This window comes from Salvelinus alpinus, chromosome 7, assembly GCF_045679555.1.
Source record: "Salvelinus alpinus chromosome 7, SLU_Salpinus.1, whole genome shotgun sequence".
Classification (NCBI taxonomy): domain Eukaryota; kingdom Metazoa; phylum Chordata; class Actinopteri; order Salmoniformes; family Salmonidae; genus Salvelinus; species Salvelinus alpinus.
In genome coordinates, this window is record NC_092092.1 from 52,173,869 (window position 1) to 52,188,163 (window position 14,295).

The 14,295-nt window shown below is 42.8% G+C and overlaps 1 long non-coding RNA gene across 1 annotated transcript in view; it reads left to right on the forward strand.

The window, feature by feature from the left end:
- Nucleotides 1–12,618, forward strand: part of LOC139580224 (uncharacterized) — a 35,155-nt gene extending 22,537 nt beyond the window's left edge. The window contains exon 2 of the long non-coding RNA XR_011676004.1: nucleotides 12,449–12,618. This is a non-coding gene — a long non-coding RNA (uncharacterized lncRNA). The remainder of the gene's footprint in view (nucleotides 1–12,448) is intronic.
- Nucleotides 12,619–14,295: the final 1,677 nt, after the last annotated feature.

Below are 14,295 nucleotides of genomic sequence, written 5' to 3' on the forward strand. Positions count from 1 at the left end.
CTAGTGATTTAAATTATTATCGTCACATTTCCAAACCTCTCTTGCCTAGCAAAAATCCTGGAATCATTGTTTAATACTCAGCTTAGATCCCTTTTAACTGCTACATCTTTTCTGTAAAACAGTCAGAGTTCAGACCAGGTCATAGTACCATCTCTGCTACTTCTATGGTTTTATATTATGTTATAAATAGTTTGGATATGAAGAAACACTGTGCTGTCCTCTTCATTGACCTGTCCAAGGCATTCGACTTTGTGGATCACACTTTACTTATTCAGAAACTCTCTATGATTGGCTTCGATCAGGCTGCTTGTAGCTGGGTTGAGAATTTTTTTAAATACAGAACACAGTGTGTACTTACTGATGCCGTTAAATCAGGATTTCTAGACATAACAAAAGGTGTCGCACATGGTTCGAATCTTGGTCCAGTTCTTTTCACTATTTCTATTAACAGCATTGGTTTATTTGTACAAAACTGTAACTTCCATCTGTAGCATATGACACTGTTGTATACGCTACTGCCCCCACAGCAGCTAAGGCTCTGTTGACTCTTCAATCTGTTTTTACTACCTTGCAGAAAGCCTTGGTTGACCTGAAGTTAGTACTAAATGCTGGTATAACCAAGTACATGTTATTTTCCAAATCATGTAGTAAGTAAAAGTAATTTCGATGGTGCCCCCATTGATTGTGTCCGTGCCTATAAATATCTGGACATCTGGATTGACGAAAAGCTTTAAAAAGCACGTTGACGAGTTAGTCAAGAAATTAAGAATTAGGTTGGGCTTCTTCTATAGGAATAGGGCTTGCCTTTCATTAAATAGTAGAAAACAGATCATTCAGTCCACATTTATTCCTGTTCTAGATTATGGCGATATTATATACATAAATGCAGCTACCAGTGTTTTGAAGCCCTTGGACACAATTTATCGTAGCGCACTTCGTTTTATAACATCTGATAGTTTTGACACTCACTGCATCGTTTATCATCAAGTTGGTTGGACCTCGCTAAAGACACGTAGGTCACTTCATCATTCTGTTTTTGTTTATAAAGCCTTACTCTATAAACTACCAATTTACTTAACTTCATTGTTGAAATATAGAAACTGGGGTTACAACACTAGATCACAGGGTTGGTTAACTTCTTGACGGAAACTTCACATGTATCCACAGAGTTCGGTAAATCTGCCTTTTCCTACCAGGTCCCTGTCATGTGGAATAATCTCCAAGTAAACTTTCATTTGGATGGGAGACCACATGCTGCTGGAAGTGGTGTTGGAGGGCCAGCAGGAGGCATTCTTTCCTCTGGTCTAAAAATATCCCAATGCCCCAGGGCAGTGATTGGGGACATTGCCCTGTGTAGGGTGCTGTCTTTTGGATGGGACGTTAAACGGGTGTCCTGACTCTCTGAGGTCATTAAAGATCCCATGGCACTTATTGTAAGTGTAGGGGTGTTAACCCCGGTGTCCTGGCTAAATTCCCAAGCTGTCCCTCATACCGTCACGGTCACCTAATCATCCCCAGCTTACAATTGGCTCATTCATCCCCCTCCTCTCCCCTGTAACTATTCCCCAGGTTGTTGCTGTAAATGAGAATGTGTTCTCAGTCAACTTAACTGGTTAATATAAAAATAAATGTGTTTGATTGTGTATATAATATTTGCTATTTATTTAATTTTGTGTTTTAAATTGTGTATAATTTCATTTTCTGTAATGTTCCCAGGACACATTTGCAAATGAGACCTAGGTCTCAATGTGTTTTTCCCTAGTTAAATAAAGTGAATAAAAAATATCTGTATTGCCAGTCATGAAAAATCCAAAGATTAGCTCCTAATGAATTTATTTGACTGATTGCCTGGTATGAACTGTAACTCAGTAAAGTCTTTGAAATTGTTGCATGTTGCATTTATATTTTTGTAGATTACTAATGCATTAATTCAATGGATAGAGGACATTATTCTGGTCAGCACTACTTTATTTAGTCTTCTGGGGCAACAAGTTATGTCAAACTGTTGTTGACAAACAAATGTCATACCAAATGTTGGAAATTATAATATAGCCTACCAAATGTCTGAAATTATAAGCAGAAAATGTATTACAATTTTAGTGAATTAATAATAGTAGGTTAAATTATAATGGAATTATTATGGCGGATTGAACTGCGACAATTTTTTGAAGTGATTTGTTTGCCAATCAGATGAAAACATCACACAACACTCATGATATGCGAAACAGCCTACGCAGACCGCAAAAACAACAGTAAACGGGATAAAATGTTTACATGCCACAGTATCCCGTTTTAGATCAGCATATCCCAGGCATCTAATATGGGTTTCTTATAACTGGGATACAAGTTTTTTGGGGTTATTGTAAATGGGATGTGATGTTTATATGTGTCAACTCAAAAACAGAATACTTGACTTTACCGAATAATAGAGGGATATTGGTGTGCATGTAAACATTGTCAGTGTACATATATACTGAACAAAAATATAAACACAACATGCAACAATTTCAAATATTTTACTGAGTTACAGTTCATACAGTATAAGGAAATCATTCAATTTAAATAAATTACTTTGGCCCTAATTTATGGATTTCACATGACTGGGAATACAGATATGCATCAATTGGTCACAGATAACTTTTTTTTTAAGTAGGGGCGTGGATCAGAAAACCAGTCAGTATCTGTTGTGACCACAATTTGCTTCATGCAGCGCGACACGTCTCCTTTGCATAGACTTGATCAGGCTGTTGATTGTGGCCTGTGGAATGTTTTCCCGCTCTTCGAAGGCTGTGCAAAGTTGCTGGATATTGGCGTAAACTCAATCACGCTGTTGATCCAGAGCATTCCAGACTTGTTCTCGGAGACATGTCTGGTAAGTATGCAGGCCTTGGAAGAATTGGGACATTTTCAGCTTCCAGGAATTGTGTACAGATCCTTACGACATGGGGCTGTGCTTAATCATGCTGAAACATGAGGTGATGGCGGCGGATGAATTGTATGACAATGAGCTTCAGGATCTCGTCACAGTAGATCAAATGCAATTGTGTTCGTTGTCCGTAGTTTATGCCTGCCCATACCATAACCCCACCGCTACCATGGGGCATTCTGTTCACAACTTTGAAATCAGCAAACCACTCGCCCACACAACTCCATACACATGGTCTAAGATTATGAGGCCGGTTGGATGTACTGTAAAATTCTATAAAATGAAGTTGGCGTCGAGAAATTAACATTATATTATCTGGCAACATCTCTGGTGTACATTCCTGCAGTCAGCATGACAATTGCACACTGCCTCAAAACTTGAGACATTTGTGGCGTTGTGTGACAAAACTGCACATTTAAGAGTGGCCTTTTATTGTCCCCAGCACAAGGTGCGCCTGTGCAATAATCATGCTGTTTAATCAGCTTCTTGATATGCCACACCTGCAGGTGGATGGATTATCTTGGCAAAGTTTACATGCTCACTAACTGGGATGTAAACAAATCTGTGTGCCACATTTCAAAGAAATAAGCTTTTTGTATGTATGGAACATTTCTGGGATCTTTTATTTCAGCTCATGAAACATGGGACCAACACTTTACATATTGCATTTATATTTTTGTCAGTGTAAATCAGGGCTCTCCAACCCTGTTCCTGGAGAGCTACCATCCTGTAGGTTTTATCTCCACACCTAATCTAGCGCACCTGGTTCTAATAATTTGCTGATTGATAAGCTGAATTAGGTTAGTTATAAATGGGGTTTGCGCAAAAACCTACAGGTTAGTTCTCCAGGAACAGGGTTGGAGAGCAGGCCGTCATTGTAAATAAGAATTAGCGCTTAACTGGCACGCCTGGATAAAAAAAAAATATATATAGTTGAATAAGCTAACATTTCTGAAAATACATGTGCTGAATTAGTCAGCTAAGTTGGCCATAAATGTAATATATATGTAGTTTCCCTTCAGGCAAAGGTGAGAGTCAGGGGTGTTCAGCTTTGTCATAGTGAAAAAATCTTCCTGCATGGTTACCACCACGTTTGACCACTCATAATGGGTGGACTACTTCATTTGTGTAGGTGTTGTCATTTGGATTGAACATAAAACTGAAAGGTCAGTGTGCGGTGTCCAACCTTCAGTGGACAGTTGATGTTCAATTGAATACAAGAAAAACAGATCTAATTCCAACTGTCTTTAATTTTCTGTTCTTGATAGTGAGGCTTGAGAGGAAGAGTTGAGGGAAGCTTCAAACCACAGACCACTGCACAGTCACATACTCAGGTGGTGACTTTGTCGCAGCTACTATGTATGTGTCATTGAGGAACACCACATCATGAATTAAAGTGTGGGCTGTTGGGTGGATGCTTCACTCCACGATTTTGTTCAAGGTGCCCACACATTTGCGTCAATCAGTTGTACCTGAAACTTTGTGTAGGTCAGCTATCTTGTCCCTTTTGGGGCCTTTACTTGAAGTGTGGAAGGGTTTATAATGCCACCAAATTTCACACACAGCTAGGTCAAAACCTTAGAAGTGTTTCTAGCTATAGTGCCATTTCAGATGTGTTATATTCCCCTTCTAATATGGCCGCCAATTAGCGCCATTGGGCCATATTAGACAAGTGTCACATGGCCATATTTCCATAAATAATAGATACATACAGCCTAATGAGGGCTTAAAATGTTTGAGGGTGTCTAGTGAACACAATAAGATGGCCCAAATATGCCATTTATATATCCTTTAAAATTTTAGTAGAAGAGTGATGATAAAGTGCCCAAAATACATTTAAAAATATATATATATTCAATACAATAGTTCAATATTTTACATGTAAACACTGTGTTCCCTGAAGTCTGCTGATTACAATGATACATAATATGATAATGCATTCCTATGGGATTTTATGTAATATGTCCAGCAGGGAGACGGGTAACCCATTTTAACCAAAGGCCTTTGACACCATTCAACCTTTACAAAAAGCAATTAAAGGTCCAAATAAAGATGTCTAGCAATAGTGCCATTGCAGATTTAGCCCATTATAGTCTAAAGAACCATTTTTCTAGAATGTCTGGATTCACATTGCCGTATCTCCATAAATAATTGGTACATTCAGCCCAATGATGGATAAAAATACTGGTGTTGAAAAATGTATAATGTCCTAAGTATCCTTTAAAATATATGCACAATAGTGGTCAAAAGCTGCCATCAAATTGCTGTTTTGTCATTTTCAACTGACCGTAACTTCGTCAATAAGTGGTACATTAAGTCTATTGATGGCCACACCAGTAGAAATCCACTTTTTAGAGCTCAAAGGTGGTCAGAGCTTAACCATGATGTTGCACAACAATGTAAGACATTGTTCACTTTAGTCAAAGTATGATATATTTTGTCTTGAAGTGCCAAATCCGAATGTGTCACTTCTGATGTTTCCGTGAGTCTTGCGTGTCTTTTCCTATAACATGACGTACAAAATCTTTTCATCCTATGTTTAGTTTCAGGGCTGGGTTTTAATTAAATGTTAACACCCACCGGAATGGCAATGTTTATTAATCAGAAACACCTGCTGCAAAGTTCTTCCTATTCGTGAGTCGTCTGAGAGCCATGGAGCAAATTAAAATAGGGGTTGCAAGTGCAAGCTGTTTTTGCACATTTTAGTACCCTACTCCCAGCATTGGTGAGGTCGGGCACTGATATTGAGCGATTAGGCCTGGCTCGCAGTCGGTGTTCCAATTCAGCCCAAAAGATGTTCAGTGGGGTTGAGGTCAGGGCTCTGTTCTTCCACACCGATCTCGACAAACCATTACTGTATAGACCAGAGAACCATTACTGTCACTCCAGAGAAAGCGTTTCCACTGCTCCAGAGTCCAATGGCGGCGAGCTTTATACCACTCCAGCCGATGCTTTGCATTGCTCATGGTGATCTTAGGCTTGTGTGTGGCTGGTCGGCCATGGAAACCCATTTCATGAAGCTCCCGACAAACAGTTAGTGTGCTGACGTTGCTTCCAGAGGCAGTTTGGAACTCGGTAGTGAGTGTTGCAAACGAGGACAGACGTTTTTTACGCGCTTCAACACTCAGTGGTCCCAATCTGTGGGCTTGTGGCCTACCACTTTGCCGTTGCTCCTCGACATTTCCACTTCACAATAACAGCACATACAGTTGACCGGGGCAGTTCCAGCAAGGCAGAAATTTGACGAACCGACGTGTTGGAAAGGTGGCATCCTATGACATTGCCACGTTGAAAGTCACTGAGCTCTTCAGTATGGGCCATTCTACTGCCAATGTCTATGGAGATTTCATGGCTGTGTGCTCAATTTTATACACCTGTCAGCAATGGGCGTGGCTGAAATAGCCGAATCCACAAATTTGAAGGGGTGTCTAGAAACCTTTGGCCATGTAATATACACTGCTCAAAAAAATTAAGGGAACACTTAAACAACACAATGTAACTCCAAGTCAATCACACTTCTGTGAAATCAAACTGTCCACTTAGGAAGCAACACTGATTGACAATAAATTTCACATGCTGTTGTACAAATGGAATAGACAAAAAGGTGGAAATTATAGGCAATTAGCAAGACACCCCCAATAAAGGAGTGATTCTGCAGGTGGTGACCACAGACCACTTCTCAGTTCCTATGCTTCCTGGCTGATGTTTTGGTCACTTTTGAATGCTGGCGGTGCTTTCACTCTAGTGGTAGCATGAGACGGACTCTACAACCCACACAAGTGGCTCAGGTAGCGCAGCTCATCCAGGATGGCACATCAATGCGAGCTGTGGCAAGAAGGTTTGCTGTGTCTGTCAGCGTAGTGTCCAGAGCATGGAGGCGCTACCAGGAGACAGGCCAGTACATCAGGAGACGTGGAGGAGGCAGTAGGAGGGCAACAACCCAGCAGCAGGACCGCTACCTCCGCCTTTGTGCAAGGGGCCACCTCCAACGTTGTTTTAGAGAATTTGGCAGTACGTCCAACCGGCCTCACAACCGCTGACCACGTGTAACCACACAAGCTACACACAATATCCCAGTTTTTTATAAATGTTTGCAAAAAACAGAAATACCTTATTTACACAAGTTTTGTTTTTTTTAAAGACCCATTGCTATGAGACTCGAAATTTAGCTCAGGTGCATCCTGTTTCCATTGATCATCCTTGAGATGTTTCTCCAACTTGATCGGAGTCCACCTGTGGTAAATTCAATGGATTTGGAAAGGCACACACCTGTCTATATAAGGTCCCACGGTTGACAGTGCATGTCAGAGCAAAAACCAAACCATGGCATCAAAGTTATTGTTCGTAGAGCTCCGAGACAGGATTGTGTCAAGGCACAGATCTGGGGAAGGGTACCAAAAAATGTCTGCAGCATTGAAGTTCCCCAAGAAAACAGTGGCCTCCATCATTCTCCATCATTTTTCCTAGAGCTGGCCGCCCTGCAATTGGGGGATGGCCTTTGACAGGGAGTTGATCAAGAACCCGATGGTCACTCTGACAGCTCCAGTGTTCCTCTGTGGAGATGGAAGAACCTTCCAGGACAACCATCTCTGCAGCACTCCACCAATCAGGCGTTTATGGTAGAGTGGCCAGACGGAAGCCACTCCTCAGTAAAAGGCACATGACAGCCCGCTTGGAGTTTGCCGAAAGGCACCTAAAGGACTCTCAGTCCATGAGAAACAAGATTCTCTGGTCTGATGAAACCAAGATTGAACTTTGACCTGAATGCAAAGCGTCACGTCTGGAGGAAACCTGCCACCATCTCTACGGTGAAGCATGGTGGTGGCAGCATCATGCTGTGAGGATGTTTATCTGCGTCAGGGACTGGGATACTAGTAAGGATCATGGGAAAGATGAACGGAGCAAAGTACAGAGAGATCCTTGATGAAAACCTGATCCAGAGCGCTCAGGACCTCAGACTGGGATGAAGGTTCACATTCCAACAGGACAACGACCCTAAGCACACAATCAAGACAATGCAGGAGAGGCTTCGGGACAGGTCTCTGAATCTCTGGAGAGACCTGAAAATAGCTGTGCAGCGATGCTCCCCATCCATCCTGGCAGAACTTTGATAGGATCTGCGGAGAAGAATGGGAGAAACTACCCAAATACAGGTGTGCCAAGCTTGTAGCGTCATACCCAAGAAGACTCGAGGCTGTAATCGCTGCCAAAGGTGTTTCAACAAAGTACTGAGTAAAGCGTCTGAATTCTTATGTAAATGTGATCTTTCAGTTTTCAATTTCAATTTCTAAAAACCTGTTTTTGCTTTGTGATTATTGGGTACTGTGTGTAGATTGTTGAAGGGGGAAAAAAACTATTTAATCCATTTTAAAATAAGGCTGTAACGTAACAAAAAAATTGAAAAATGTCAAGGGGTCTGAATACTTTCCGAATGCACTGTATTGTAGGCTACAATATGAGGAGGAAATCATAGTCCTAAACATGCTTTCCAGTTTCACTGACACGCCCAATGATGTGCAGCTCACTCGCCGGTGATGGTTGATGCGTTCGTGCCAAAAAACGTATCTCGCTCTTTGATTAACTTTGTAAAACAATATTTGGAAGTTTATCAAATATTTTGTTAGCTTACAGCAGACAGATTAGAGTCTTCTATTTTCAACAGGAGCCATTTGGTTTTCAAGTTGTGTTTTCCCGTGATTGCATTTGAAATATTGCGAAAGGCCTGTTTTGTCTGCATGCTGTTGTTCACTGACAGACGTGCCGCACGTTCCCAACTGTAGGCCGTGCCATGTTATTGGGCTACACACAATCCACAGCTAGTACATTTTTAAAAAAGAAGCTATGTTCTTCTGTGGATAAATGATGGGCATTTTCATGGTGTAGTAGGCTATTCTGAATTATTACATTTCTTTCTGAACAGACAGTAGTTATTCTATAACTTTGGCAAATGTATTTGAATTCATCAGGCGTGCCACATCTCCTCCAGAACCCTTCGCGTGGCTATGATTCTACAAAGAAATAAATGATGAAGTGCAATGCGGGAGAGATTAGTTACAGGCTCATGTCCATCAGAGCAGATAGAGGGAGAGAGATCATAGAAAGTGAATCTCATTCTAGTTCTGTGAGAGATAAAGGCATGCTACTCACACAGCCATGGTCACGCATTGGTCTCAAACATACAGTTGAAGTCGGACGTTTACCTACACTTAGGTTGGTGTAATTAAAACTCGTTTTTCAACCACTCCACAAATTTCTTGTCAACAAACTATAGTTTTGGCAAGTCGGTTAGGACATCTACTTTGTGCATGACACAAGTCATTTTTACAACAATTGTTTACAGACAGATTATGTCACTTATAATTCACTGTATCACAATTCCAGTGGGTCAGATGTTTACATACACTAAGTTGACTGTGCCTTTAAAGAGCTTGGAAAATGCAGTGCCTTTTTACTTGACATCATTGGAAAATCAAAAGAAATCAGCCGAGACCTAAGAATTTTTTTTGTAAACCTCCACCAGTCTGGTTCATCCTTGGGAGCAATTTCCAAACGCCTGACGGTACCAAGTTCATCTGTACAAACAATAGTATGCAAGTATAAACACCATGGGACCACACAGCCGTCATACCGCTCTGGAAGGAGACGCGTTCTGTCTCCTAGAGATGAACGTACTTTGGTGCCTGAAAAGTGCAAAACAATCCCAGAACAACAGCAAAGGACCTTGTGAAGATGCTGGAGGAAACAGGTACAAAAGTATCTATATCCACAGTAAAACGAGTCCTATATCGACATAACCTGAAAGGCCGCTCAGCAAGGAAGTAGCCACTGCTCCAAAACCGCCATAAACAAGCCAAACAGATCGTACTTTTTGGAGAAATGCCCTCTGGTCTGATGAAACAGAAATTGAACTGTTTGGCCATAATGACCATCGATATGTTTGGAGGAAAAAGGGGGAGGCTTGCAAGCCAAAGAAGTGGCAGCATCATGTTCAAATCAGTTCACAGGGTTCAATTCTCGGGCCGACTCTCTTCTCTGTATACATCAATGATGTCGCTCTCGCTGCTGGTGATTCTTTGATCCACCTCTACGCAGACGACACCATTCTGTATACCTCTGGCCCTTCGTTGGACACTGTATTAACTAACCTCCAGATGAGCTTCAATGCCATACAACTCTCCTTCCGTGGCCTCCAACTGCTCTTAAATGCAAATAAAACTAAATGCATGCTCTTCAACCAATCGCTGCCTGCACCTGCACACCCCGTCCAGCATCACTACTCTGGACGGTTCTGACTTAGAATATGTGGGCAACTATAAATACCTAGGTGTCTGGTTAGACCTTCCAGACTCACATTAAACACCTCCAATCCAAAATTAGATCTAGAATCAGCTTCCTATTTTGCAACAAAGCATTCTTCACTCATGCTGCCAAACATACCCTCGTAAAACTGACCACCCTACCGATCCTCGACTTCGGCGATGTCATTTACAAAATAGCCTCCAACACTCTACTCAACAAATTGGATGCAGTCTATCAGTGCCATCCGTTTTGTCACCAAAGCCCCATATACTACCCACCACTGCGACCTGTATGATCTCGTTGGCTGTCCCTCGCTTCATACTCGTCGCCAGACCCACTGGCTCCAGGTCATCTATAAGTCTCTGCTAGGTAAAGCCCCGCCTTATCTCAGCTCACTGGTCACCATAGCAGCACCCACCGGTAGCACGCACTCCAGCAAGTATATCTCACTGGTCACCCCCAAAGCCAATTCTTCCTTTGTCCGCCTCTCCTTCCAGTTCTCTGCTGCCAATGACTGGAACGAACTGCAAAAATATCTGAAGCTGGAGACTCTTACCTCCCTCACTAGCTTTAAGCACCAGCTGTCAGAGCAGCTCACAGATCACTGCACCTGTACATAGCTCATCTGTAAGTAGCCCATCCAATCTACCTCATCCCCATACTGTATGTATTTATTTATTTATTTATTTATCTTGGTCCTTTGCACCCCAGTATCTCAACTTGCACATTCATCTTCTGCACATCCTACCATTCCAGTGTTTAATTGCTATATTGTAATTACTTTGCCACCATGGCCTATTTCTTGCCTTACCTCTCTTATCCTACCTCATTTGCACATGCTGTATATAGATTTTTCTACACTATTATTGATTGTATGTTTGTTTATTCCATGTGTAACTCTGTGTTATTGTATGTGTCGAACTGCTTTGCTTTATCTTGGCCAGGTCGCAGTTGCAAATGAGAACTTGTTCTCAACTAGCCTACCTGGTTAAATAAAGGTGAAATAAAAATACTGTGGGGGTGCTTTTCTGCAGGAGCGACTGGTGCACTTCACAAAACAGATGGCATCATGAGGCAGGAAAATGATGTGGATATATTGAACTAACATCTCAAGACATCAGTCAGGAAGTTAAAGCTTGGTTGCAAAAAGGGTCTTCCAAATGGATAATGACCACAAGCATACTTCCAAAGTTGTGGCAAAATGGCTTAAGGACAACAAAGTCAAGGTACTGGAGTGGGCATCACAAAGCCCTGACCTCAATCCTATAGAAAATGTGTGAGCAGAACTGAAAAAGCGTGTGCGAGCAAGGAGGCCTACAAACCTGACTCAGTTACACCAGCTCTGTCAGGAGGAATGGGCGAAAATTCACCCAACTTATTGTAGGTAGCTTGTGGAAGGCTACCTGAAACGTTTGACCCAAGTTAAACAATTTAAAGGCAATGCTACCAAATACTAATTGAGTGTATGTAAACTTCTGACACACTGGGAATGTGATGAAAGAAATAAACGCTGAAATAAATCATTATCTCTACTATTATTCTGACGTTTCACTTTCTTAAAATAAAGTGGTGATCCTATCTGACCTAATACAGGAAATCTTTACTCAGATTAAATGTCAGGAATTGTGAAAAACGGAGTTTAAATGTATTTGGCAAAGATGTATGTAAACTTCCGACTTCAACTGTAGGTGACAATGTTATGCAAACCATAAGCCCGGGGGGGGGGGGGTGACAATTAACAAAGATGCATTTTTTCATGCCATGAGTGGTACCGGATCCGGATAGATTCCAGAACAAAACAGTCCCAAACAGAGAAGTGCAGGATCCTGTTCCGGCAAGATCCGGCTCAAATTAAGCACTGGGTTTATAGGGCTCGAATTTCTTGGGAAAAGGAATATTTTTGTCACGAATCCCGCTTCCTGAGTCTGTTTTTGCCTGTGTTCTGTCCTGGAGTGTTTTTCCGGTGTCCTGGAACGCACCCTGTCTGGTTGCCGGGCGACGTAGCTAGTTGGGAGATCTCTGATTACCCGCACCTGTATCCCATCAGCTATCTGCACACCTGGTCCTGATCATAAGCTCTGACCTGACATCCATTCCCTGCCGGATCGTTAGCCATGAACAGTATGTTGTGCCAGCGTATCAGCCTCCAGTTTGATAGAGTTTGTTTTGTTGTTTTGTACGTCTTGCTTGCCTTGAACTTACCTCCGTTTGTTCTATCTACAGTCATTCACCCGGAACACTCACCCCATCCCTGCCTGGTCGTCGGTGGCTTCTGTTACTCCCTTGGATCTGCCTATTCACTCCAATCAACTCACCTCCGCTGCCCGCTCCGCCACCTGGATCTTTCTACCTCTACGTTTAAACTTGTAAATAAATACTCACCTTCGTCCTACTCTCCTTGTCCTGGTCTGCTTCTGGGTTCTACTTTAGAAAACCGTGACAATTTTAAGATTGGGATGCCATGAAATAAAATTTTACATACGGTAATAGTCCTCCTTTCTGTAATCTGTTACATCTAAATACATTATCATAATAATAATTTTCTTCAATGTCTTTATCCGAGACAGAACCATTTAGCCATGTTTTCCGAGAGAACCAGAATGTCTGGACACATGTCCTATACCCAAATGTCAATTGTGTCCATTTTTTATGTTATCATATTTGGCACATTTAGATGCATTAGCTCAAGCCCCCTACAAGATTTAAAGTCAGATGGGGTATTCCGCTCATTCCCATAAGACCTAACAGGCATACAGTACGGTCATCTGCAGCTATTTATTGAGTGAGCTGAGACTTTGCCAAGGTCCCTAGCCAACCACGTGAGAGCAGAGCAGACTGAGCATTCGACAGACCTCCCTTAAAGTCGCTGGATGCAGGGGCTGGGGCGGGAACTAGGTGAGCAATGTTGGCAGAGCTCAGTCCACCCGGATGAAGCTCCCTCCAAAGGAGTGGAGCTGCTGCAGTGGACCGGAGTGGCTGCCAATGCTCCATTCTGGGTGTGCACAGGAGGCCTTGGTGTGGCTCCTGTTGCATGGTTGGGGCAGGAGTGTCTCAGGCCTGTCCTGGGGATGGGAGTAGGGAGGGTAACCAAAACTAGCCTGAGAGGGAGGTTGTGGGAGGAATTGAGGAGGGTGGTGTGGAGGGCAGTGTAGCTGGAAAAGCTCCAAACTCAGAATATGAGGGCTGATGATGTGAGTGATCCATGGTGTGGACTGCATCATGTGGTGCACTACCCTCAACAGTGTTTTGGTCTGGTAGAGCTCTAATGGGCAGGGTCTGGCTGTGCTGTGATGGTCCGGGTCTGGTAGAGTTGTGATGGGCCGGGTCTGGTTGTGCTGTGCTGTGATGTGATGGCTCGGGTTTAGTAGAGCTGTGGTGGGCCTGGTCTGGTCGTGCTGTGCTGAGGCGGGCTCGGTCTGGTAACATGGGAGGGAGGTTGTGGGAGGAATTGAAGAGAATGGTGTGGATGTCAGTGTGGCCGGCTGTTCTCCAGTCTCTGAGGCACCACCACATGCAGATCTATTGGAGCATCTGATTTGTCTCAGGGAGTTGCTGGCTGGTCTGCTGATCCTGTGGGGTGAGGTGGACTAGCCACCCAGAGAAACATTCTTTAACGTCCTGGCAAAGTGTGCATTATCATACAGACAGTCCAGACTAATGGTGGGCCAATTTTACATTTTGCTATTTAGCACAGTCCCAGAAGAGGCTCGCATTTATCCTCTCGATTGTGGCAGGGTGAAAATCTCTCCTCTGAAGCAGGGTGGACATGGACCCTGGCATCTGGGAAGGTGGTAGAGGCCCTCTCCATCACCCTCCTAAGTGATGTGGCCACCTTTTCCTGTTGAGCATGCAAGTCATTGTTTCCAGCATGTAAAATGATAAGGCTTGGTGAGCCAAGCTGGGCCACGGTCAGAAGCTCCATGGCTCTCTCAGATGGGGGGCACCATTAACACTAGAACCGCTAAAGCAGTAATTTTGACTGCTCTGGATTTTTATTTTTTTATTACTCTTACTCTCATTTAAGTCATGCCCCACACTGTCCTTGACGTTTCTTAAATAAATCTATATAG